This window comes from Canis aureus, chromosome 23, assembly GCF_053574225.1.
Source record: "Canis aureus isolate CA01 chromosome 23, VMU_Caureus_v.1.0, whole genome shotgun sequence".
Lineage (NCBI taxonomy): Eukaryota > Metazoa > Chordata > Mammalia > Carnivora > Canidae > Canis > Canis aureus.
Genome location: NC_135633.1, coordinates 33238898 through 33266120, shown reverse-complemented (window position 1 = coordinate 33266120; position 27223 = coordinate 33238898). Strand labels below are relative to the sequence as shown.

The following is a 27223-nucleotide window of genomic DNA, read 5'->3' as shown; positions in this document are numbered from 1 at the left end:
TTTTGGAAAACAATTGACATTAACTGGGGAAGTAAAAAATGTGGATGCTTGCATGGACCATTTTTATGGGTGTTTCATTAATCAAGGATTATGATTAATTTAATATGAACACAATGTCCATCTGACTAGACTGAGGGCAGTAGGCTCTATATACTTTTATTTTTGGTTTCCCAGCAATAGCCATCCTAAGAGTTTATCCTAGAGACACTCTCATACATATAGGAGACATAGAAAAAAAATGTTCATAGAAACCTTGTTTGTAATAGCAAAACAAAACAAAACTGGGGGAAAAGACCCAAATAGCTATTGTCATAAATAGCTATCATAATTGTTAAATTATCTTATTATAGTTATATAAGAGAATATTGCACAGTAATGAAAATCACTGAACTATACTTAAATATATTCAGAGGGATGAATCACAAACATAAAGTTGGTGAAAAAAAGCAATTTGCAGAAAAAATGCATCCAATATGATACACGTACATGAATTTCAAAAGCATGAATAATTAAATAATATCTTATTTAGGTATACACATCACATTGTATATAGGAAAACTATAAAATGCAGTAAGGGAATGGCTACTCTAAAAGTTTAGGAGTTTAATTTTTTCTGAGATTGAGTGGAGAGAAGGGAATGGGTCTTAAGAGAGAGACATCCAGGGGTTTCCTGTGGTATTGTGACATTTTGTTTCTAAATATGGGTATACATGGAATTATTTTGTTATTGTTCTTTCTCTTTTCAAAAGTAGTTTATATATTCTTCTGAATTAATTAAATGTTAAACACAGGGGCATCTGGGTGGCTCAGTCGGTTAAGTGTCTGCCTTCAGCTCAGGTCATGATCCCAGGATCCTACAACTGAGCCCTGTGTTGGGCTCCCTGCTCACTGGAGACCCTGCTTCTCCCTTTCCCTTTGCCTGCTGCTCCCCTTGCTTGTGCTCTCTCTCTTTCTCTCACTCTCTGCCAAATAAATAAAATATTAAAAAAAAATAAATGTTAAACACAAATTTCTTTCACTGAGTTAAATCTTAGCAGTGTTAAATAACCTATCTAGGTTTACATAGAGAAGACCCCATTGATGACTGTGATCCATAACCCATGTTCCTCCATTTCATTGTTGACTTTTGCTCAGGGATAAATCCTCCTAGGATAGAGCCCAGAAAGAAATTGCCTCTTCTGATGATCCTTTTACTTTCTTTTGCCAGTAAAGGCTGTGAACCCGACAAATGTCTTCCTTTGTTAACTTGGCTGCCAGAAAGTTCATTTTAAATGTAAATATACAACTACAGTAATTAACTGAGTATAAATACTTAATCTATATATTGTCTTCTTATAATTATTTCTGATTTCTTACCGTTAAAATTGCTTTATTACAACAATCATTTCATATGTTATCTAATATTATAAATAATCTAATTTTTTCTTATGAATAGTGAATTAGAATTTTTATGTAAGAAAATAAATAATTTAGGACTATTTCATTCTCTTTAAAGATCTAAATTATTACCTTTAAGTCTGAATCCATAATTCTTTTATTTTTTCCCCCTCAATCTCCCTAGGCCTTTGAGTTTAACATGTTTCTAAAACCAGTAAGTTCTCATAGCAAAGGAAACATCAACTTGTGGAATTGGGAGAGACAACCTATGAATTGGAGAAAATATTTGCAAATCACATATACAATAAGGGATTAATACCCAAAATAGATAAGGAAGTCAAACAACTCAATACCAAAAAAACAAATAATCTGATTAAAAATTGGATAAAGGACCTGATTAGATATTTCTCCAAAGAAAACATACACATGATCAACAGGTATATGAAATATGCTCAACATAACTAATCACGAGAAAAATGCAAATTGAAACTGCAATGGGATATTACTTCACATTTGTTACCATGGTCAACAGTATGAAGATTTCTCAAAAAATTAAAAATAGAGCTACTATTAAAAATAAAATTCCCACTACTAGGAATATATTTAAAGGAAATGAGATCAGTATCTCAAGGAGACATTTGCACCCCCATGTTCATCATACCATTATTCATAGTAGCCAAGATAGAGAAACAACTTAAGTATCTGTTGATAGATGAAGAGATTTCAAAAATGTGGTATATATATTGTATATTATTCAGCCTTAAAAAAGAAGGAGATCCTGATATTCACTATAGTATGGATAAAGGTAAAGGACATTTTGCTAAGTGAAATAAGCCAGAGGCAGAAAGACAAATACCAAATGATCTCACTTACATATGGAACCTAAAACAATCTATTTCATAAAAGCAAAGAACAGAATGGGAGTTGTCAGAGATTGGAGAAAATGGGGAGATGTTAGCCAAAGGGTAAAGTTTTCAGTTACTCAGGATGAATAAGTTCTGGAGATCTTGTTTACAACATGGTTGACTGTAGTTACAATACTGTAGTATATGTTTGACATTTATGAAAGGCTAGATTTTAAGTGTTCTCACAACACACAGAAAAAGGTACTATGTGAGGAGATAGATACATTAATGAGGTTAATTGTGTTTATTTTACTATGGATACAGATATCAAAATATCATATACCTTAAATTTGTGCAATTTTTATTTGAAAACTCTGATTCAATAAAGCTGGGAAAAATAGCTACTAAGAGGAAAAAAAGAAAAAAAACTACTGAGTTTTCAGCTTAGGATACAGCAGGTGTATAGAGTTGTCCTGAGGAAATGTACATTCCCCAGGTGCAATTAAACTTTTGGAGAGTATGCTAAGTTAGTAAACACAAGAAAGCTTCTCCAGAATTAATCACCTTTTGAAAAATATGTTGATCTGTAAAAGGCCCTACATAAATATGTGATTATCATTCTAGGTATGGAAAAGGTGGTAAGAGGCCAGGAGTGGAAGATAGTTGGCTCTTAGTTATTTAGGGGAAGCCCTTGGCTCTATTTCACCACAGCTTTTTAGAAGGCAACTGAGGCTAATTTGATGGGGCATGCTCTGTGTAATTGAGTATTCAGTCTTTCCCATAATTTTAATATTTTTTTTTTCTAGGATGAGTATTGGTAACTCCAGTAATTTATCTGACCAGTAAAACTCAGTGTCATCAGAAAACTGGGCATTACTAGTTTAAACATTGTAAACCAAATTTATTTAACTTTCAAGGTCATTCTACATTTCTTTTACAAAGAAAAGAGCAGGTAATGAAGAATCAAAATGACATGGTTTGAGTCTGATCTCCGCCACTTCATAGATGCTTGGAATCTTACTTCATCAAACTTAACCCCTCTCAGCCTTTTTTTTACAAATGACTGAGACGGGAATGAAAACATAGATTTTGCATGACTATTATGAAGATTATATGACTCATTGTGTGTAAGAGCACACCACAGTATCTGTCATACAGTCCTGTTTCGGTTAATGTTAGCTCCCTTAGCTACAGTGTGAAATAAACATGAATTAGTAAATTAATGTATAATTTCTACACTCAGACATTGATTAGGTGATTGATTATTAACTGATTTCCTTTATGCATTCATTTTTGATTGATTCATTTAGTCATATAACAACCGTTTGCTGGTCATCTCCTATATGGGTAACAAACCAACTTTTTGGGGAAATACCATCTCATGAAATGTTATATACATCATCTGGACGGATGTATGAGAAATTAAATCACTCCTCAGATGACAGCAATGCTTTCTATAAGCACTCCCAGAGGTGAAAATATATATATATATTAACAACAGTAGGGGAAAAATAAGATACATTAGCATTTATACATAGTTCTACAGGCAGAACAAGTTAGGGCAAAGAATGGGGAAGCAGACTCAAGAATTCTGTATTCTCTCCATGTCAGACCACAAATCAGTCCCTAGGATTATGTCTTTTCACTTACTCTGGTCATTCAATCATTTGTCCATTTTTTAATCTTCCTATTCTTACTTTCATCTATCTCTCCTCTACCAACTCATCAATTCATCCATCAAATACTTATTAAACCCCTCTTAAGTTTGAAGCACTAAGAATCTAATAATATCCTATATATTCTATTTATGATAATAGGTCCATTTCCTCAAGGACTTCACTACCTACTTGGAGAATGAGCATGACATAGATAATTAACAAACTTTGGGTTAGTTTGCTTTAGTAACATTTCATATAGGTTGGTGGCTATGAACTCAGGGTTGAAGACCTAGACTAAATTCTAGTTTCTCTACATAGTGAACTTAAGCACGTTAACTAACATTTCTTAGCCACTGTTTATTTAGTCACAAATTTGTGATTGTAATAGTGCATATTTTATGTTTCTTATTTATATAGATGAAATGAGATAATATCTGAGAAGCTTTATTCAATATTTGAAATGTCATCATGTCATCATGATGTTAGATGATGTAAGGAACTAACTTGATTTTGGTGTGGAGATGTCAGAGACATTCTCCAGAATGGGCCTATAGGACATTGCCTTAGAAGGTAGTCAATATTTTCCAAGCAGCAAACCAAGAACAGGAGGAAATGGTTTGCAGGCAAATAGAATAAGATTGGCAAAGGTATTATGGGGATTAGAGGCTTGGGTGTGAAAATCTGTTACCAATTTGTCCCTTCATTTTTCAAAACCATTTATGGAGCATTTAGTGAAGAAAGCAATGATCTGAAATAAAAGAAAGCACAGTTCAAGAAGCAAGAGCTTAGAAATAGTTACTTAGAATTCTCTGGCTGAGTCCAGGGTGTCTTTTGGAGCTTCACAAGTTTAAGAGCTAACTTACATAAATAAATGGCTATAATTATTAAAAGGGGAATAAGCTTTGTTTCAAGCAATGAGTTCTCTGATTTGCTAAATGGAAAAAGAAAATATTAGATCTCATTAGAAGTTTTAATAGGTTTAAATTCTTTTAATTTTAATTAAATAATAATTTAATTTTATACCCAAGCATGTCTGTACATTTTTTTCCCCCAAATATCTGATAAAACATTAGGTTTCTGATATTTAGGGCACTGGGGAAAAAAAATGAAAAAGAAAAAAATAAAAGTAAGCTCTTCTCTGTTGGATATAGTTGATGAAATATATTGTATACAGGCAAGCAGAATATATCATTTGCTATTAGAATAAGCTCATTTGATGGATCATAAAATATATTTAAAATGTGCTTAAGAAAGAAGAATGACATCAAACACTTGTAAGTTCCTTGAGAGCAAATGTCTAATCCTGAATATTTACCACCAAATCTCTACCATAAGGCAATGAAGTCTATAAATACTCACTGAGTGCTTAACCGTTCTGTTAAATTAAGATTTTAGAGCGTGGAAATATATTTTGATTTTTATAGTGCCTGTAGTTGTAATAGAAATTTATGAAGTTATATTTTATAATTATAAAGTTCCTTACTTTCAAGGATATTAACAATGGTTCATGGTCACAGAACCCAATATGAAGAATTCAAGTTAACCCTATATGATATCAAACTTACTAGTTTTTTTTTATTCCTTGCAGATTTACTTATATATTTTCATTTAGCAAATACTTGCATTACTACTATGCATTAGGCAACACATGAGGCACAAATACAAAAAATGTACAAATGAAGGTTTGGGGCCAAATTACTCAACAAAGATAAAACAGGAATAGCAGAAAACTATATTACCAAGTGTAAAGTGGTAAGTGCTATAAGGAGTTCAGATAAAATACTAAAAAATATAAAAATCATTTTATCATGATAAAAAAATGCAGTTCATTTATTTCTTGAACAGAGTTATTCACTTTTTCAGAACTCATAGGCCCTCAACTTTAAGATGAAAATAAGATCTAAAGGAATGAAGTCATGCAAGCTAATCAGTTTCCTGTCATCAAGAGTCAAATTGGTTAGCTCATTTAACCCTGAGAACCTTCCATGTGCTGTCTTTCAAATCACTTTACATAAATGGACACAACCGGTTGATGAAGCAGATATCTGATGATTCCCATTTATAGAGCAAGACACTGAGGCACAGGGAAGTTCATAATCTGTTGATAATCTCTCAGAGAGTAAAAGGTAAAGCCAGGATTTGAACCTAGCTAGCTAGACAGTTTCCAGAACCAACATTCTTGTTATGACACATGGACTATCACTGAAAAAGCTACATTTCTCATCCTGACAATGTCAATTCAATGTGGAAATGCCATCCTAGGTACAAGTACAGTTTCCATAAAAACTCAAAAAAGGAAAACCTGATCTAGAATGTATGGGGTCACAGGAGAGAAGGTAAAATCACACCTAAGTTAGCCTCCATGGATAAGTAGGAGTTAAAGAAGAGAAGAAAGAAAAATGCATGCCTAAAGTGAGGCAGTTGCATAAATAGCTAGTACTATCAAAGAAATCTTTAGGAAGCAACAAATATAGCACATTCACCCACTCAAATCTTAAAAATTGTATTCCTTAAAACCTCCACAGTTGGAGGATTTGAAGCTGGGCAAAACTAGAATGAAGAGAGACTATTGTGATACGTGAATATGCAGAGGTCCTTGTGAATAATTTTTCTGTGTCTGTCAAAGTAAATGAATAACAACAGCATACCAAACAAAGACTGTAGTAATAATGTGTTTAAGTAATAATAATAAATGAATAATTGACACTCATTTACTTGTTACTTGCTAGAAAAAATTTCAGTATTTCTGTTGTTCACTCGTTCTCCCAACTCCATTCTCTCCAGCCTAGGGAATTCAGGAATGTTGTTCAAAACTCTAGGTTTAATTTTCCTTTGCTTTCTTTAAGACTTCATTGAAAAACTCTCCTCATACTCTGTCTAAATTTTGCCTTATATCCCTATTTCCAATCTTTTATTTTCATTCTCTCTTCAAATTATCTACCAAAATAGGAATGATTTAGTTGCCTTATCCTGGAATAAAAATACTTGGTTACTAAATACTGCTGTTTAGAAGACAATGCACCAGAATGCCTGGGAAACATAGTAGGTTGAGTGCCTGAATCTTGGTTTTGGCTCAGATCTTAATCTCACGGTTGTGGGATGGAGACCCTGTCAGTTTCCATGTTCAATGTGGAGTCTGCCTTAGATTCTTTCTCCTTCTCCCCTTGCTCATGGTCTCTCTCTCAAATAAATAAATAAATAAATAAATAAATAAATAAATAAAATCTTTAAAAAAAAGAAGACAATGCTTATGTTCCCAGTACAAATAAGGAAACTATTAAATGGAGAGAAAATAATAATGCAGATTGGAGTTGCAAAATCATGTTAAGTGAAGGTTTAGAAAACCATGCTAGAAAAAAAGATATAGATCATAAACTTCTAACTTTACTACTTACCAGCTACAATTTTGGTAAAACCATCCTCTCTGAACTTCAGTTCTCATCCATAAAATGTAGATAATAATAGTACTTCTCACACAAGATTGTGTTAAGTTTTAAAGTTATAAGTCACATAAAGGACTTAGCCCGGTGCCTGGCACATTAAAAGTGGTTGCAAAACGTTAGTCTGGATAGTTGGAGAAGAGCCAAGAAGATGATGACAGATCTTATATAACTTACTAAGAATTTTTAATTTATCCTGTGTGACTCCAGCTACAGGATTGAAGAAGTTGAGTGACAGGGTCAGATATTTATTTAAAATGGTTGGGTCTTCCATTGAGTCGAAGATGGGTTGGAAAGCAAAAGTAGAAGGAAAAATTTGGGCCCAGCAGTATATTTAGTGAGTTTGTTCAGGTTGATTATACAATTCATCACATATTGCAAAGACAATATTGGACGTTCAAAAATGTCAGGTGCCTATCTTAAAGGATCTCTTTTAGCAGTTACTCTAGGGGAGAAAAGAAGGCTTTAGTAATTCCATGGCTTCCCTCAGGACCATTAGTATGATAAAGTCTTTTACTTATAAATGTACCAGGTGTCGTTTTTAAGTGAAGTGAATATAAAACTCAGCCTGTCACTGAAGGTCAAGCTATTACTCCTTTAGGCCTCTTAGACATTCTGCCCGGAATTTATATCCTTTCCCCATCCATGCTTTCTGATCTAGGGTTGCCACCAATATTTTAATATTGAGATATGAATCCAAAAGAGTTATATATTGATGCCATTTTCTCCATATTAACCAATATGCTTAGGGCACAGCCTTCATCACAAGTCCTTAAGGTAAAAATTCAATGTAATGCATGTCTCTTTTGCTCTTCAGAGGACATAGAACTGTAGGTCACCATCCCCATGGATAGCTGAAAGAAGATAAGGGATTGTCCTTCCATTGCAGTGCCTTTTGAAGTTAATAGACAAGTTGCCTTTTAATTCTGCCTTTTACAATGGATGTGGGTCTTTATATTGATTATTAACCATCTTCCACTTTGTAATACCTATCTAAGAATTTTAAATACATTACTCAGGCTTTGATTATATCTCACGGGCTTTATAATGCCAACAGAAGGCATTTATGTCCTGTCTATAATTTTTTTCAATAAGACTATTTGATAGAGTAAAAAGAAAATAGAAATAGAAATACAGTATTCAACCCGTTATACAGGTTGAACTCCTCTTAATGGGAGTTTTGTCAAGCTTAAGGAATGTTTCTAAAGTTATCTTGGTAAGTGTTGGAGCTAATAAAGGACACTATTGTATTGCAATTTAAGTTTTATTTTTTTCTTCATTTTTTAGGTCTAAATAATCTAAAAACAACAAAACAACAAAACAAAAACAAACAAAAAAAACCCAACTAATCTCCCCATACTCAGTTGTAACTGTTTAGAAGAGACCATTTTAACTCTATTAATTTCTCTTGTTATTTCTTGTGGCCATTAATTCCATATGACTAAATAAAATAATTATACTGCTAAGTCAAGTTATAAATTTTAGAGATTATTTAGTGACCTGTGCTGTGAGAGATGAGGACTTACTACACTTATATTCCCCCCCCCCACCTCTCCAAATTAAGGAAGTTCCCTTGTGGAACAAGATGGCACAGGTCTTTTTACTGGATCTCTTATCCCTACTTTGCCACTTTCCCTTTTTTATTCTCAATCAAGTCATTAATTTCTCTGATCTTCACTTTCCTCTCAATAAAATGAGATAACACTACATTAAGTTATATTTTCCAGTCTTCTAGTTCTCTGAAACCAAAGGTTTTTTACGAAGCACTGTATCATGTATAATCTTCCCAAATTGAACTCCTCATTTCTAGCCTGATCCACAAAAGATTAGCCATTGTCTGGTATTCCAAAATACCTTTATCTTCTTTTACTCCACCTGGATTCACCTCTAGCAATGTTTGCATCTGCTACATAGAAAACAAACCAGAGAGACTGTTTAGTACCCTCCCTCAATACTTTGGACTCCACACCCTCATTCTTGATGGGCATGACATTGATTCTATGGAATGCTCATAATGTCTGATAGTGTTTCTTTTGTGGGATTAAACTAAATAATGCCAGTGAAAGTGCTTTTTAAACTGAGAAGTTCTCCACCATAGGCAGGCAATGATGGAGCCATTCATCGTTATCATTATTATTTGTCCTGGATTTCTCCAGATCTGTCTTAAAATTACAAGCTTACACTCCAGCATAGGAACCAATCCTAATACTTTCCTGTGGACCAAGACATGGATTCTAAATAGTACATCGAATGCCAATTTCATGTCAACTTCAAATTTTCTACCCCCTGTTAAAATTCTGTATTATATTTTTTTCTGCCTCCTTTGAAGACTCAGTAGCATAATGTGACTCTAACTTCTTCTATCATTATGAGAAAAGATAGATGACTTAATAACATCTTCAGTAAATCAGTATTGGCTGTAGTATATCATCCAATCTTACCCTTGGAAATGGGGTCATTTCCTGGGGGAAGAATACATGAGGATTTGTCCGGTTTGCTTTTAAATGATTCAAAGGCTTATTCTGAATAAATCTCTCTGGAGAAAACCAGTTTGAAATCCCACTACCAATAGCTGGATTTGCTGTTATTTTTCTAAGAAATATCCACTTACAAATAATAGATGCAATACCACAGAATTTTGAAGAATGACTAGGGAATTCCTGTTGTTATCGCTCAGTTTTTATAATCTTCAAATCTCTGGTTTTCTGTCTGTCATATTCTCAGTGGCTGGGTCAGTCACTGTTGCTTACAAATGGCCTAAGCTCTTCGTAAAGCCCTAGGGTGCCTGCACTACTTTTGAGCTACCATCAACTTTCTTCTACAAAAGCATATGCTGGTTAAGTCCCCACAAGCATTAGACCATGACCAAAACCTCAGAGAGATGGTACAACTTTCCTTCCATGAAATAAATTTTATGAGTGCTAACTATCTCCCCAAATATTCTACTAAAGAATACTACTCTGCTCTCTTCCACAGTTTCCATGTAGAAGTATACATTTTTGCCTTGTAACTATGAAAATAATTATTACCAGTATCATTTTTGTGAATAGCACATTTGCCATGCACTGTTACATGATCTATGCACATTATCTCTATTTTCATAGTAATTATTATCTGCATCTACAGATGAAGAAAACGAGACTTACAGAGGTAAAATAACTCACCCTAGGTCTCAAAGTTAGTAAGTGGGAAACAGGTCTTTGAAAGTGGGTCTCTCTGGCCTTTTCTTCATTATATCACACAGATACTAGAAATCTCATTTTTATTTCACTATGCTTAAGGAAGAACTGTCACGAGATAGGGGACTTTTGGTGCCATTTGAGAGGAAGTATGTTTTACGGAGAATTTGGAAAAAAAGATAAATATTGCAATTATCCATCCTTTGTCAGCATATGTGATTGTCTTTGGAGTTGACATGTAAAATTGAATTAGTCATGACTTTTGCCCTTAAGAAGTTCATAGTCTAGTTGAGGACGGCAGGATCACATATTCTCACTAAACTATTTGTGTTAGTCAACAGAAACTAACTGCTATTACAAATTACTCTTCTAACCCCAAGACCGAATGAAATAAAAATTTATGTGTCAAATCATAGTCAATGTAGTTGTTGGATGGGGTAAAAGGCTCTAATCAGGCCTTTAAGTGCCCAGCCCTCTTCCATTTTGTGACTTCACTCTTATGTAGATCCTTAGACTCATCTCCATTCACCCACTGACTGAAGAGTAAGACCTGAAGAATAAGATTTTGTTTAAGGAGTTTATCTATGTTAAGACAGGACTAGAAGTGGTCAATATCACTTCTGTTCATATTACATTGGCCAGAATGTCCTCACATGATTATATCTAGATGCGAGGGTAGCCGAGAAATACAATCTAGCTATGTGGACAGGAAGACGAGGATATGAATATTGGTGAGCATCAGTAATCTCTATCGCATCCTTCAATAGTCTATAAGAATAGTCTGTAATAAGGGTAATTAAAAATGAGTGTTAGGCTTTCTGTGCTGATGGTGCTCTCACAAACATAGTGAACATTCATAAAACCTGCCAGACTTTCTGCAGGAAGTGTGGCAAGCCTTAACCCCACAAAGTGATGCAGTACAAGAAAGGCAAAGATTCTCTTTTTTTCCCAGGGAAGTGGCATTATGACAGGAAGCAGACTGGCTGTGGTGGGCTGACTAAGCCAATTTTCCTGAAAAAGACTAAAGCTATAGGGAAGATTGTGAGGAGGCTTGAATGTGTTGAGAACAACTACAAATCTGAGAGAAAATGGCTTGGCTATTAAGAGATGCAAGCATTGTGAACTGGGAGGGGATAAGAAGAGAAAGGGCCAAGGTATCCAGTTCTAAGGTTCATATTTTGTTATAAGATGAAGACAACAAAATCTTGAGGTTATGTTCAGTTCATTTGGCTTCACTTGGTCTTTTAAGAGGGAAATAAACTAGTACCATCAATAAAATTCCCCTTGTGGGGCAATTTTTGCTTAAAAAAATAAAAATGAATATTAGTTGACTAACAGTAGAGGACTTAAAGGTAACTTGCCAGGGGGAGGGGGAGCATTCACTCATTTATTGAATGGGTAATTTTGTAGGTACCAGGATTGTATGACTGAAAAAGATAGGGTCCACTGTTCTGGGATTGGCATTCTGGCAGAAGGGGATACTACATAAACAAATAAGCAAGAAAATATGAGTTGGAGATACCTATGAAGGAAGTAAAACGGAGTAATGTGATAGAATGTCTGAAGGGCTACTTTGGCCTGGATGGTTTGGGAGAAATACATGCAAAGATGGAGGTGAAGAGTAGATAAGGGCAGATTCAGAGCAATCAGTTGTGACAGTAATATAGTATATGGGACTTAGAGAGGGGCGAGAGGACATGTGACTACATAGGTAGGTTAGGACTAGATCTTAAAGATGTGGTTAAAGTTTACTTTTTGTGTTTTTGTTTTAATTTATCCTCTAGTGAACAGGAATCCATTACTCTAGGGAGAAACATAAGAAGAGTTTCAACAACATTGATAGTTTTAAAGCAGTTGGATTGGAGGAGTTAAGATTAGGAGGAAGGCCAAGCTAATAAATAAGAAGTGCTGAAATGCTGAGCTGAGGACGAAGCAATGTGGGTTCTGAAAGAGGGGGTGATTACAGAGACATTTCTGGGATAAAATAGGCAAGACTTATTGACCAACAATCTGAGTGATAAAGAAGACTGAGAAATCAATACCTTTTAGATTTCTAGTTTGAGCAATACTGCTCTTATTAACTAGATAAGCAATGCAAAGGGTTGGAGGGAACTGGTGGGTATGCAGCAGAGGAAATGTGTTTACCTTTTACTCTTATCATGTCCTTATCTATTTTACATAGGGGTTAAAAATTCTTGAGACCATTGCAACTAAAAATCCATGTCCAATTTTTATTTAGGTTTTCTGTCTAGTAACTTCTAGTACTTTTGTCATTCTATTGTGTCCTGGAGGAAAAGATGGGACAAAAGTAATTGTACAGTATTTACTGTGTGTTTTGTATACTTTGCATACAATCTCTCATTTTATTGTCATAATAAACCTGTTAAGTTGGTGATAGGTCCTTTTTTTAAGAAATGGGGAAACTGGGATCCCTGGGTGACTCAGTGGTTTAGCGCCTACCTTTGGCCCAGGGCACGATCCTGGAGTCCCGGGATCGAGTCCCACGTTGGGCTCCCGGCATGGAGCCTGCTTCTCCCTCCTCCTGTGTCTCTGCCTCTCTCTCTCTCTCTCTGTCTATCATGAATAAATAAATAAATAAATCTTAAAAAAAAAAAAAAAGAAATGGGGAAACTGAGGGGTGCCTGGGAGGCTCAGTCAGTTAAATGTTCAACTCTTGGTTTTGGCTAAGGTCATGATCTCAGAGTTGTGAGACAGAGCCTGCTGTTGGATTCTGGAACCCTGCTTAAAATTCTCTCTCCCTCTACTTCTGCCCCTCTCCATATATATATATATATATATATATATATATATATATATATATATATATGAAAAACAGTGGGCTGCTATTTTAAATAAAGTTCTGTGATGTTAGTTTTATGTACCAACTCAAGTTGGTCATGGGATGCCCAGATATTGAGTTAAACAAATCTGGATGTGTCTATGAGTGTAGTTTTGAGTGAGAATTTGAATTGTTAGGCTGAATAAAGGAGAGTGCCTTCCACCATGTGGGTGGGCCTCATCCAATCCATTGGAGGCTTCAATAAAACAAAAATGGTGGAGTAAAGGAGAATCCACTCTTTCTGCTGGCCTTCAAGCTGAAATATCAGTTTTCTCTTGCTTCTAGTCTCAGATTTAAGCATCATCAGCTCTTCTGCTTCTCAGACCTTCAGACTCAGTCTGGAACTATATTTAGCTCTCCTGGGTCTTCAGCTTTCTCACTGAAGACCTTGGAACTTTGCAGTCTCTACAATTGCATGAATCAATTCTTATAATAAATCAGATTCTCTCTCCATATATGTATATAAATATATATATGGATATATATCTTCATATATATAATATACACATTATCACACACATGTGCATATATACATATGTATATATATCCATTACACACACATACACATAGACAGTAACAGACAGGGAGAGAGAGATTGGTTTTGTTTCTTTGGAGAACTCTAATATAGGTGGTGAAGCAAGAAACTAGAATGAAATGCAAGAGTAAGCCCCATGAAAATTAAGGGAGAAATATTCCAAGCAGGCAGAACAGCAATTACGATGGCCCTGAGGTGGGAAGAACAGCAGGGATGCCACTGTAGCTGGAGTGGATTTAACAAAGGGAACAACTATTAGAGTAGCACTTTGTGGCCATTCTTATAGAATGTTATTGCCCTAATAAGGATGATAATTTTATTTTATTCTAGGTGGAATTGGCAGCCACTAGAAAGTCTTTGGTAGCTTATTCTCAAGTGGTTGAGGAAAAGACTCATAATAATGGGTATATAATACACACACCCACCACATACATACACACACACACGCACACACAGAGGGAGAGAGAATAAAAAGGAAGAGAAGGGAAGGAAAGAGAAGAGAAAACAGGATAAAGTCAATAAAATGTTAACAGTTGAAACTGGTTTTATGTTAGGGGACTGCGTATCGTACTTACAACTTTTCTGTGTACTGTACTTACAACTTTTTTGTATTTTTGCATTATTTTGAAACAAAATATTAAAATATTTTTTAAATTGTGGCTCATTTGGACACTCATATCTTTAAAGTCAGAAAAAATTGACTTCAATTCCCACTTACAGATGGGTAACTACACAAGTTACTTAATTTCTTAGCATCTCCATTTTTTTCTTAATCTTCTAATAGCCACATACTTCAATCATTTTTTTGTGAGAATTCAATGTAATATATAGAGAGACTACCTGGGCCCATAGTAGACATTCAGTGAACAATGGCTATTATTACAATGGAAAATAGTTTGTGCATATTACCAGAGGAATTTGCATTTTTTTTTCCCAGATAATGATATCCATGGATAGCAACTAAAATATGAAGCATGCCTTTTTTGGGTGTAATTTCAAGGATCTGAGTAGTGACATAGGGAGAATTTGGGGATTTGACCACGAATCTATTAAGTATTGTCTATGTTACAGAAATAGTGCTTGGGATCAGAGATTCAGAGACAAAGAAAACACTTTTAATCCAAAAAGATTTTTCCAGTCTAGTGAATTAGAGAGATAAGAAACAAGTTAATTGTTCTAGTGTGAAATAAGGTATGACAGAGGTAAACACAAGGTGCTATGAGAGCAAAATCAGTACCCACCTAACTTATTTGCTGATAATGGTGACAATATAGATAAATAATATGAATTTACCAAGAAAACAGACATTTGCAAGGCATTTTATAACCCAAACTTTTGTCTTGTTAATTCTGACATTAAAATTTATTTTCCCCATGTCCACTAAATGTGAATTATTTTATGTATTTATTTAGTTTTGCTTTCTCTAGTTTTTTTTTTTTTTTTTCTTCTTATCTTCTTATAGGTACAAAGAATTCTCTTGTCATCTTAACTGCCAATTAAGATCGAGGTCATTGTTTCAGAAGTGCTTAAAATATCTGTTTTCCAAACTAAATTTCTATTCTTTCTTTTTTTCTGAACATGACTTAAAATGCTTCCTTGTCCAGTGTGGTTTGTTTTCTCCTTTGCTAATTGTTTATTTCCACCATCCAGCCATTCAAATATCCATTCACCTGTTTGTGTTGTCTTATTCCAAGAAGATTTGATAGATCTTGCTTTATGTGAGATACTTGGCTTTTCAGATCTTAAAAGACATGAGTAGAAAGAGTTGCTGATTTTAATTTTAGAAAATGGGTCATGTCTTATATGTCCTTCATAAGTGTCATCTGCAGAGATTTTGTAATCACTCTAACAAGACTGCCAGTGCTCTAGACCTTTCTGGACTCCACTCTCAAAACTGCCATGAATATTTCTTTAGCCTCTACCGACAACGAGAACCAGAGAATCGGTTTGTTGTTTATGGAATTTTACTCTATGTTTTTTCATGAACTGACTAATCACTAATTTAATATTAGAAAGGACTATAGTAGTAATGGTAGATGACCTTCTCTGTCATATTCTCACAACCTATTGCCCATAACAAACTTGACACGATGGTCACTTGCTACTAGTATAAGACCTCACATGGGTGCCCCTTCAAATGTATATGGGCCTAATTTCTGTGATATCTGTCCATATGTTTATATATATATAACTGGCATATATATATATATATATATATATATATATATATATATATATACCCAGTAGTTTCTGCCCACCATCCTAAACTTGTCCTATAAAACTGCATGCATTACATATAATTTCTTTTATAGGATAGTCATTCAAACAGCATACTCCCAATTCCAATAACCTTCATTATATTTGAGTTTTTAAATCTATGTTAAATATCTCTTATGACATGGTTTCAAGGTTTTTATTACCTATTTGTTCCTTGCCTTCCTCTGAATGCTTTCCAGATTATCAGTGACCCTTTTTAATAACATAGAATCCCCTTTAGTTATGACTCTTAAAATTGAATACAATTGATATGGATGAAACTGGATGTTGAGTGAAAAAAGTCAATCAGAGAAAGACAATTATCATATGGTTTGACTCACATATGGAATATAAAAAATAGTAAAAGGGAGACCATAAGGGAAGGTGGGGGGAACTGAGTGGGGAAAAATTAGAGAGGAAGACAAACCATGAGATACTCCTAACTCTGGGAAACAAACAAAGGGTTGTAGTTGAGGAGGTGAGTGGGGGATAGTGTAACTGGGTGACGGGCATTAAGGAGGGAACATGCTGTGATGAACACTGGGTGTTATACTATATGCTGGCAAACTGAATTCGTTTAGAGATTTTATTTATTTATTCATGAGAGATACAGAGAGAGAGGCAGAGACATAAACAAAGGGAGAAGCAGGCTTCTTGCAGGGAGCCTGATGTGGGACTTGATCCCCGGACCTGGGGTTCACACCCTGACCCAAAGGCAGATGCTCAACTGCTGAGTCACCCAGGTATCCCAGCAAATTGAATTTAAATTAAAAAGAAAAAAAAAAAAAACCTGAATACAATCATTGAATTAGTTTCCTACCAATATTGAATAAAGTAAGAGTAACACCTATCTTGATTTGAACTCTGTGTTTTAGAATCAAATTATTAATGAACAGAAATATGGTGGTGAGTCATGTTGTAAATGCAAGTTTCCTTAGAAACCGGTCAAATATATATATATATATATCCAGTAAATTAATATTTTTTCACATATTGATTTTACTTAAATTGAGGAAAATCTGTCTAGTTTTTATTTTGAAGACTGAAATTTGTCTGCCTCCTCTCTCTCCAAGGTAGGCGCTTTCAAATCAATTAAAGCACAGAATCAAATTAATATAAAGAAAATAAGACTTTTGTTGATATATCATGTTCATACATGTTAAAATGCTGTAGACGCTTTTCATTTCAGTAAATGTAACATGTATTTAATATTATTACAGCTTCTTTAGTGAATAGAAAGATTGATTCTCCATACTTTTCTTCATAATGACATTTATATACTTCATGTTTAGTTAAAAATTTTAAGAAACCGTCAACCATCACCTTTAATAACCATTTATTATGCCAGATTAATTTACTATTTTTCCCAGTCTCCTTTACTGTGTGTCCTTTCACTAAATATTGTATTATGGCAAGCATCATTTCTAGATTTTGAGGAGATATGAATGCTCTTTCATGTTTATAACAATGGCCATCAGCAATCTACAAATATCATCAAACTATCTGAATCAAATGTCTCTATTAGTCTTGAAGTTTTTTTTTAATAAGTCAATAGATCAAAACTATTTCCAGGATTACAACAGTTACCTTGTCGAAAATTACCTACAGAATTACTGTCCTTTCTGAGTGACACCTCTCTCTCTTTAATTCATCCTCTCATTTACTGATTGATTTTTAAAAATTTAGTGATACTGGGCTTTTTATGAATATCCTCCAAAATCTAAAGGAAAAAATAATATTGGTGATAGTAATAATAATGATATATATATATATATATATATATACATATATATATATATTATCAAGAGCTTACTATAAATCAGCTACTATGCTAGACACTTTGCCTACATAATTTCTGATCCTCAAGACAGCTCTACAAAATAGGTATTGGAATGCCCATTATACATATCAAGAAAATGAGACCCATGGTAACCCATATAGTAAGTGATTGAGATAAAATTTTATTCTGTGACATGTCTATTGTGTATTTGAGGGCTCATAATTCATTCTGTAAATATGCCCTGAGTGCCCCCTTATGTCTCAGGTACTGTTCAGACACTAGAAGTAGAACAATGAATAACAACGGTCCACACATTTAAGAACTTAAACTTTTGCAGTGATTTGAGTAAGATGGTCAGGCAATCAAGTGAATAAATGGACACAACATAGGGCTTGATCTCATGACCCTGAGTTCATGACTGGCGCTGAAATTAAGAGTGAGATGCTTGACCACTGAGCTACTTGGGTGTCCTGGTAAAGGTTGTTCTTTATCAGATTTTCTCTCTCAACTACTTTTGTAAACAATAAACCTTTGACAATTAGGTAATGAAAATAAGCCATATTGGGCATTTATTGAGGATCAGATATAATTCTAAGTGTTTCACATATATAATTTCACTTAATTCATGCAGTAAGCCTATGAGGTTCTGTCATTAATTACATTTATCTGATGAAGAAACAGAAGCAGAGAGATTGTGTAACTTGTCCAAAGTCGAATTAATAAATAGAAATACCATATTTTAACCTAGGAGTCTGATTCCAGAACCTGGGTTTGAAACTACTGTGCCATACTTCCTTCATGGCAGAGTAATAGCTACTGAGTCAGTACACCATAGATTACAGATCTACAACCATAGTCTGAATTTGTCTGCTGATTTCCCAAAACCCATGCTACCACTATCTATGCTCAATATCTGTGGTTGGATACTCTTTACATTCAATCTGTATAATAATTATGATGACAGTAATGAAATTAAAATGATTACTCTTTATAGCCCTTCTACTTTGTTTCAAGTTCTGTAGTAGGTGCTATTCCTAAATATGTTGTGATTTCCGCCTCCCCTTTAATTTAGTTTCTACAATTACCTGGAAAGGTAGTTGTTATCATTCCCACTTGACATCCAAAGAATCTGAAACGAGAAGATTTTAAGCAACTTATTACCCAACCAACAAATGGTAGATTTAAAGTCTATGTTTAATTTATGCACGGAAACATCATTTATAATCTATCTATTCAAAATAACTCCTCAATTTAACTATCCTGTTTCTATTTTTCTAGTAATAAAAAATAAATAGAATAGTGATTCTGCTACTCAGAAATCCACTAATGCTTGCTTTTTCTTTCTTAGTGGCACAGATATTTATTCCTAGCTCAGGTCATTTTTAACCTGCAATATTTTTCACATGGGAATGAATATATCTCCTTGCTTCCCTTCTTCACAGCCATGTACCCAGTGAAGGATCTAGTTACGTGTTGTCTGTTTTCTCTAATAGCTTCTGACTGATGTCTACATCTGATTCCCTTGCCTCCTCTTCAAATACCATCCTTTGATTTACTCATAAGTTTATTTTCCTAAAGTATAAATTCTGTTTTTCACTTCACACTTAAAGAAGTACTAGGGTTTATTTGACATATTTCTCTGATCAGATGACTAGCCAAATTAGACTTATCAAGTTAGGTCAATAAATGTCATTGGTCTTTTTTACCAGTTTTATTCTTTTTTTTTTTTTTTTTAATTCCTACATCCTTTGTGCTGAACTTTTATATTTGTTGTTATCTCATATATCTGGAATCCTGTGAGATCAGAATGTGCCAATTATTATTGCTGCTTATATTGACAGTTATATCAGAGTGGTGCTTATGGTGATAATGATTAATAGATGACTTGTTTTAAGCACGATGTTATATACATACATTATACAAGATGTCTTTTCATAGTCAAAACATCCAATAAGCCATAAACTTAAAGAGAGGTTAATTACTCATGGTTTAAAAACAAAACAAAACAAACAAACAAAACGGAATGGTATTCCGCATAGTTCCAAATCCAAATTTTTTTATTTCAAATCTTCTCTTCTCCAGTTAAGGACTTCCCTGTATAATCTCAGAGGGAGGTGATATTTGACAGCCATCTATTCATAATGACCAGAGGCAGTTCAGTTAATGGTTGGAATTCTCATCCACTGAGATGGAAGCAAAATTTATTTCCAGGAAATAATACCAAGCATTATGTCTGAAGAGCCACAAGAAGAATGGCTAAACATCTTCACAAGTCTAATTATGGGCACTATTCTACTACTTTGCGTGTATTAATTCACACTCCCAGGATCCTTGAGTGGCTCAGCAGTTTAGTACCTGCCTTTGGCCAGGGCCTGATCCTGGAAACCCAGGATCGAGTCCCACATCGGGCTCCCTGCATGGAGCCTGCTTCTCCCTCTGTCTGTGTCTCTGCCTCTCCCTCTCTCTCTCCCACTGTGTTTCTCATGAATAAATAAATAAAATCTTAAAAAAAAAATTCACACTCCCCCAAATAAGTCTATAAAATAGGTGCTACTATTATCCTCATTTTATGGATGAAGAAAATGAAACAGGGAAAGATGATGTAATTTACCCAGGATTTGGTCCCAGGTGGTCTGGGTCCAGAGTTCACTCTCATGATCACTACAATATACTGCCCTTTATCTAAGTTAGTATGAAAAAGGGATCCCTGTGGGGATGCAAAATATTTAGTTTTCAGGCTCCTTCTTATACTCCTAATTCATAAAGCTATGCCTAATCCCCTAAACAGAATATAATTTCCTTCCTTTGATCTCTCACTGAACTTTCTTTCTTGCAGTTCTTATGGCCAACACACAACCTTCTATCAAGGGAGAGAAAAGTAAACTGTGAGAGTAACACAGTGGCCCAAAGCACAGGGGCTAAAGAGAGGAAGATAACACGAACACAAATCATGGAGGTATTAAAAAATGTGGAGAGCCTTTTCCTAGTGGTTAAAAACAGATATGATTTTGCCACTCTGCAGATTAAAGTTAGGTATACAGGTAGGCAGGTGTGTTGTGGTTCTGTATCATCAATTTTTTGGTCACTAAGAATGTCACTAGACATGTGACTGAACTAATATCAAAGTTTTCAAGGTCCCAATTAAACAAGTCCCGGTAGAGCTCAAATAATATAAGGAAACCAGGGAATTAGTGAATTCAAAGGATACACGAACTGAGCTAATGAATTCAGTAAAGTTGCAGGATATAAAACTAATATGCAGGAATTGGTTGTGTTTCTGTACACTAATAACCACGTAACAGAAAGATAAAATAAGAAAACAGTTCCATTTACAATGATGTGGATGGAGCTAGAGTATATTATGCTATGCAAAATAAGTCAGCCAGAGAAAGACAAATGCCATATGATTTCACTCATATGTGGAATTTAAGAAACAAAGTGAAGAAGATGGACATAGGGGAAGGGAAACAAAGAAGGAAGCAAACCATAAGAGACTCTTACTGTAAAGAACAAACTGAGGGTTGCTGGACTTGGGAGGTGGGTACGGAGATGGGTTAAGTGAATGATGGGTAGTAAGGAGGGCCATTGTTGTGATGAACACTGGGTGTTATACGTAAGTGATGAATCACTAAATTCTACTCCTGAACAAATATTACACTATATGTTAACTAACTAGAATTTAAATAAAAACTTGAAATAAAAGAAAAAAAAAAGAAAACAATTCCATTTATAATTGTACCAAAAAGAAAAAAAAAAACACCTTGGAATAAACTTAACCAAGGAGATAAAAAACCTGTACTCTAAAGACAATAAAACACTAATAAAGAAATTGAAGATGACAAAATGAAATGGAAAGACATTCTAAGCTCTTGAATAGGAACAATGGATATTGTTAGAATGTTCATAGTATCCAAAGCAATCTACAGATTTAGTGCAATCCCTATCAGAATGCCAGCAGCATTTTTCATAGAACTGGAACAAGAAATGGAATGAGTAATTCCCAGGAATGAAAGGTACAGCATAAGAAATATAGTCAATGGTACTGTCATTGCATTGTATAGTGACAGATGGTAAGTATGCTTGTGGTGAGAACAGTATATAGACTTGTCAAATCACTATGTTGTACACACAAAACTAATGTAACATTGTGTGTCAACTATACTTCAATTTAAAAATAAATACATAATATCACAAAAACAATAAAAAAAGAAAAAGGGAAATGCAGATGTTTCCAAGAAACTGGAAAAGAAGGAAACATTCTCTCTAGAACTTCCAGAAGGAACATAGTATTTCTGACAGCTTGATTTTAGCCCTGTGAGACCCATTTTAGATTCTGGCCTCTAGAACTGTAAAATAATAAATTTGTAGTGTTTTAAGTCACCAGTTTGTGGCAAATTGCTACAACAGCATTTGGAAACTTATATGATATCTGATCTGATTTTCCCTGTAAGCCCCTACCAAATATTTAGTTAGGAAAAATAAAATAAAATAAAATAAAATAAAATAAAATAAAATAAAATAAAATAAAATAATAAATAAATAAATAAATAGATAGATACAAACAAGAGATATAAATAAGAGATTTTAATTCTGATTGAAATTCACCTAATATAAATTTTAAAATGATATTTGGAGTCATTATAAAGGATTCTAATGGAAAAGAAATGGCAAGTCTCTCAAATTTTTCCCTTTCCCATGTTCTTCTCCCTAAGACAACAACCATAGATTTAGCTTAGGAAATCTTCAGATTCAAATGTACAGTTATCACAAAATTAAATATTAAGCAAGGATTTAGTTGAAAGGTGAAATAGATGTGAAGGTGATTAAGAGGTACAAATTTCCAGTTATAAAGTAAATAGGTCATGGGATCAAAAATTACATCAGAGAGAATATTGTCAATAATACTATAATAACTTTTTATGGTGACAGATGGTAACTACACTTACGGTGATGAGCATTTCATAGTGTATATAACTGTCGAATCACTATGTAATACACGTGAAACTAATACAGTATTGTTTGTGAACTATACTTCAATTAAAAATAAATGTTAAAAGGTTGACACATTTGGCCGTTAAGTCCTCCAAATAATGTACTTCTGAATTTCTTTTGGCCCTGGTCTCATGGTGACAGGATGGTTGGCAGACTCTCAAAAGGAAAAATGGGCATGGGGATGAAATGGAATGGTAGTCATATGACTCTTGTATCAGGAAAAGCAGCAGGTTTTCTAGAAAATACCACCATTGGTCATCACTTGGAACTGTGTCCATTTCTATCTGGAAAAAAGAAAACTGGGGAAGGCATAAGGAACTTGAGGGCAAAATGGGGGTACTCATGTGAAATCATAGCAGAAGGGAGCCTCAGGGCACCTAGGTGCAGGGCCTGCTAGTCGCTGGCCAGATGACCATGGTCCATGCCTTTCTGGCTGGCCTTTACCACTGAAACCCAGGCAGGTGTACTTCATTGTCTGGTTTCTTCTTTGGTAGACCAAACTGTGACCCACATGTGCAATGCTTCTATTAAAAACTGCCCTTGGAGTACTAGAGTCTTTGCCACCAGGCACAAAGCTGAAGTATCCTGGGTGGCCTGCAATTGCAGGATTAGGACACTCATCACTCACCTTGGAGCTGGGCAACTGAATAATTTATAATGTAGAGCTTCTTCTCTATTGGATCCAGCTGAAGCATTCTGTGTTTTAAGGAGTAATTATGTTACTTAAAATGATTGTTTTTTGTTTGTTTGTTTTGGTAATCAGTTAAGTGTGGACACAGAATTACACCATGGGGAGGTATATGGAATTGAAAAGGGTATATTATACTGCGCCACACTGGCCTCAGGTTGGGCCTGTAGTCCTCATATCAGCAAAACTCCCTGAGGGAGGCTCAGGAAAGGTAAATATTAGGGCTCCAGTTTCCCTGATCACCTGTGCAGCCCAGTTAATGTGATTGCACCTGGGTTGGTGGACAGGGGGTAGGCAAGACATGACTGTCCAGATTCCATATAGATAGTGGGAGTAGAGCCTGGATCTATCCTTGATAGTCTACCTAGGCCAGTCAAAAGCCCAAAGGGGCAATTCAAGACAAGGAGATGAGACTGTCTTGTTTTTTACACTCAGCCTAGACTCCTTCCTGCTAGCTAGAAAAAGTGTGGATTTATATTTTACTTTCTCTGTGCCATATTCACTTTCTAGCATCAAAACGCTAATATGTTCAGCTTTGCTACCATGAGCCAAAGTGGTATATTTTCTATAATAATTTAGAGGCTGGATTTCCAGAGTAATTTAATGGTTTTATCATGGATATATTAAAAGAATTTAGGAAAAAAAAAAAAAGTCTCTCAGTCTCTCATAGTCAAACCCATTTTGTATGTCAAAGGAGGTTCTCTCATTCTTCTCTTAAATTTTGTTGACATTAAAGCAAAAACTCAAGTGAAAGCAAAACACTAAAATAAAAAGAATCTTCCTATCAGCTTTAGTACACTATATTTCAAATATTGCTGTTTTAGAAAGATCTGCCGTTTCAAATTATATTCCTTTTTTGCCACTTTTTTTGGTTATGTTGTCAAGGCTGTGAAAAAGAAGGCCCAGATCTCTCTGAAGTTATCTGAATTATAGTATCAGTATAAGCAACCTGATGGTATTTGGAAGAAAAAAAGGTCAAAAAATAAAATTTTGTAGATCTGTTTTGAAACCCCAAGTTTTCCCAAATAAGAAGCATCTTCCTTTTTTAAAATAACTGCATCTATAGACAAACATATTATAGACTAAGTAAATGTTTTAATATGTCCTTTTTTTTACTACAGAATTGAAAAATGGGTCAGCATGAAGTAAAACTAGTTGTACCATTTTTTTTTTCTCTTTCCAGAACCCCACAGTACAGGAGAAAAAAAAAAATAAGAAAGCACGACTTTGTCAAAGACTGTCCATATGACACCTCATGTTTAGGCTTAGAATAAAGATTACTCAGAAGCACAAAGCTATTTTTTCCCTTTCATTTTCCTGTCTTCAAAGGCAGCCTCGGAACTATCAGAAGTGTGAAAAGTTCATGCTTATCAAAGAACATTCATGACAATTACTGAAAAAAATTTTTTTCAGAAATTAAAACAAAATGATTTTTCTTTCCCCATTTTCCCCCAACTGACAATCATGTGTGACAGTTATCCATGTCAAAAAATATTTTCTCACCAGAAAGAAAACTGGTGAAGAGGGTCTGTCAGTTTCCCTTCGTTTCCTATTTACATTTATGAGAGAAAAATGATTTATGATTACTATAATTATATCTCTCCTTAGGAGAGCTGTACTAATTATGTAATTTTTTTCGCCATTTTTCTTTTTACAAGCTCTTAGTTAATCTAAATTGAAGTGTATTTAGCAATTTTGTACCCGGTTACTTTTCAAACCTCTGTGTGGGTCGCAAATTGAATGGCCTAGGATCACTTAACACATTAAATCTGTTCATCGTGGGCATAAAACTCCTAGGCCTACACATTCACAACTGTGATATAAAGAATTTCTCTCAATAGATAGGATCTTCATAGATGTTTTGAGAGAGTCTGCAGGAAATGAGTTTTGGGCAAAATGTTTTATAATCTGCAGTTAACCATTATGGCAATGAACCTTAGGAGTCATCCTAGAATGTGTTAGATGACAATATTACCAGCAACTTATCACTTTCATTTTATGTCTTTATATCGTATTTGTAACTCTGGGTTTCTCTATTGTCTTGTGCATACTCATTTTTTCTTTTCTTCTCTTTCCTTCCTTCTTTCCTTCTTGCCTGCCTTCTTTCCTTCCTTCTTTCCTTCCTTCCTTCCTTTCTTCCTTCCTTCCTTCCTTTCTTCCTTCCTTCCTTCCTTCCTTCCTTTAATGATTGTATTGTTATTGGTTCCTCTACTGCAAAAACTGGTAGTGACCATAGAGATAATAGAATACTGTTTTGAATTTTACATTTCTTTGAAATTTCTGTGTATTAGTTTTAAAGAATTTTTTTTAAGTACTACTTTTTAAAGATAGTTCTATTTAGATAGCATCAGAGCTGTTGCATCTAGAAACTAAAAATTTTTAGTGCGGTAGATAACATTGGGGTTGGAAATATAATTCCATTCCATCCCCTAAACAAATACCTCTAAAGATAAGAAATAGCCCTTATTGAAGAAACTGAATTCATGTTTTCTAAATGCTGTCCATTACCTAGCATTTAAATAATTTTATATTCTCAGAAAACATTTAAGTGCTTTCTTTGTCATCCTATGAATCTTCTGAACCGTGATGTGGGTACAGCTATTTTCACTTTAAATATGAGGAACCTGAGGCTCAGTGCAGTGATGAGTGGGCTTCCCAGGAGCTAGGCAGCTATTAAGTGGAAGAAGCATTTCCGCTGACATCTCTTTGCCTCTGTAACATTCAGGCTCTTCATTTTCATCCTTCTAAAATCCATACAAAGTTGGTATTATTACCTATTTACAAATTAGAAAAGTAGATATAGAGAGATTAAGTCAAATGCCAGCAAAAAACAGAACCAATACATATAGGTTCCTTTTTCCAGTAAAGGACAGTTACCCTCAATATAGTATACCAGGGGGAAAAAATGCTCATGTGCATTCTAAAAAAGAAGAATAAGAATAAGAATAAGAATAAGAATAAGAATAAGAAGAAAGAAGGAAAGAAAGAAAGAAAGAAGAAAGAAAGAAAGAAAGAAAGAAAGAAAGAAAGAAAGAAAGAAAGAAAGGAAAAGAAAAAAAGGAAAGAAAAAAGAAAAAAAGAAAAGAAAAGAAAAGAAAGAAAAGAAAAGAAAAGAAAAGAAAGAAAAGAAAAGAAAAGAAAAGAAAAGAAAAGAAAAGAAAAGAAAAGAAAAGAATCAAACCATATGAAAAAAAAGAACTGTACCTCATGCAGAGACCCAAGATTGTGTTTAATTTAATGAACGGTTAAAAGAAAGGAGATGCTGGGGAGAACTTGCATTATTACAAATAAAGGAATTGTTTAGTTTGCTTAAAGGAAACAAAACAAAATGAAACAAAACAAGAAAAAACAAGGGTTAGGTGCACAGCAAGGTCCAACTGTTGTTAAATCAAACAATAGCTAAAGAAAGTTGATTCCTCATGTTATCTAAACTACCGTCACCTTGACTGATTCATTTGAAAATAACAAAATCACATGCTCAGGAATATATTCATTCATATGAATTCCATGTTGAAAAGTATTTGTCCTGGGCAGCACGGGTGGCTCAGCGGTTTAGCTCTGCCTTCAGCCCAGGGCCTGATCCTGGAGGCCTGGGATCGAGTCCCACTTCAGGCTCCCGCATGAGGCCTGCTTC

General features: G+C 34.5%; 1 protein-coding gene and 1 pseudogene across 1 annotated transcript in view; both read left to right on the top strand.

Annotated features, from left to right (window-relative positions):
• The window catches only part of TENM4 (teneurin transmembrane protein 4), a 2712352-nt gene that overhangs the window by 811038 nt on the left and 1874091 nt on the right, over positions 1–27223 (top strand). The window lies entirely within an intron of this gene.
• LOC144295186 (large ribosomal subunit protein eL42-like) lies at positions 11221–11667 on the top strand (annotated as a pseudogene).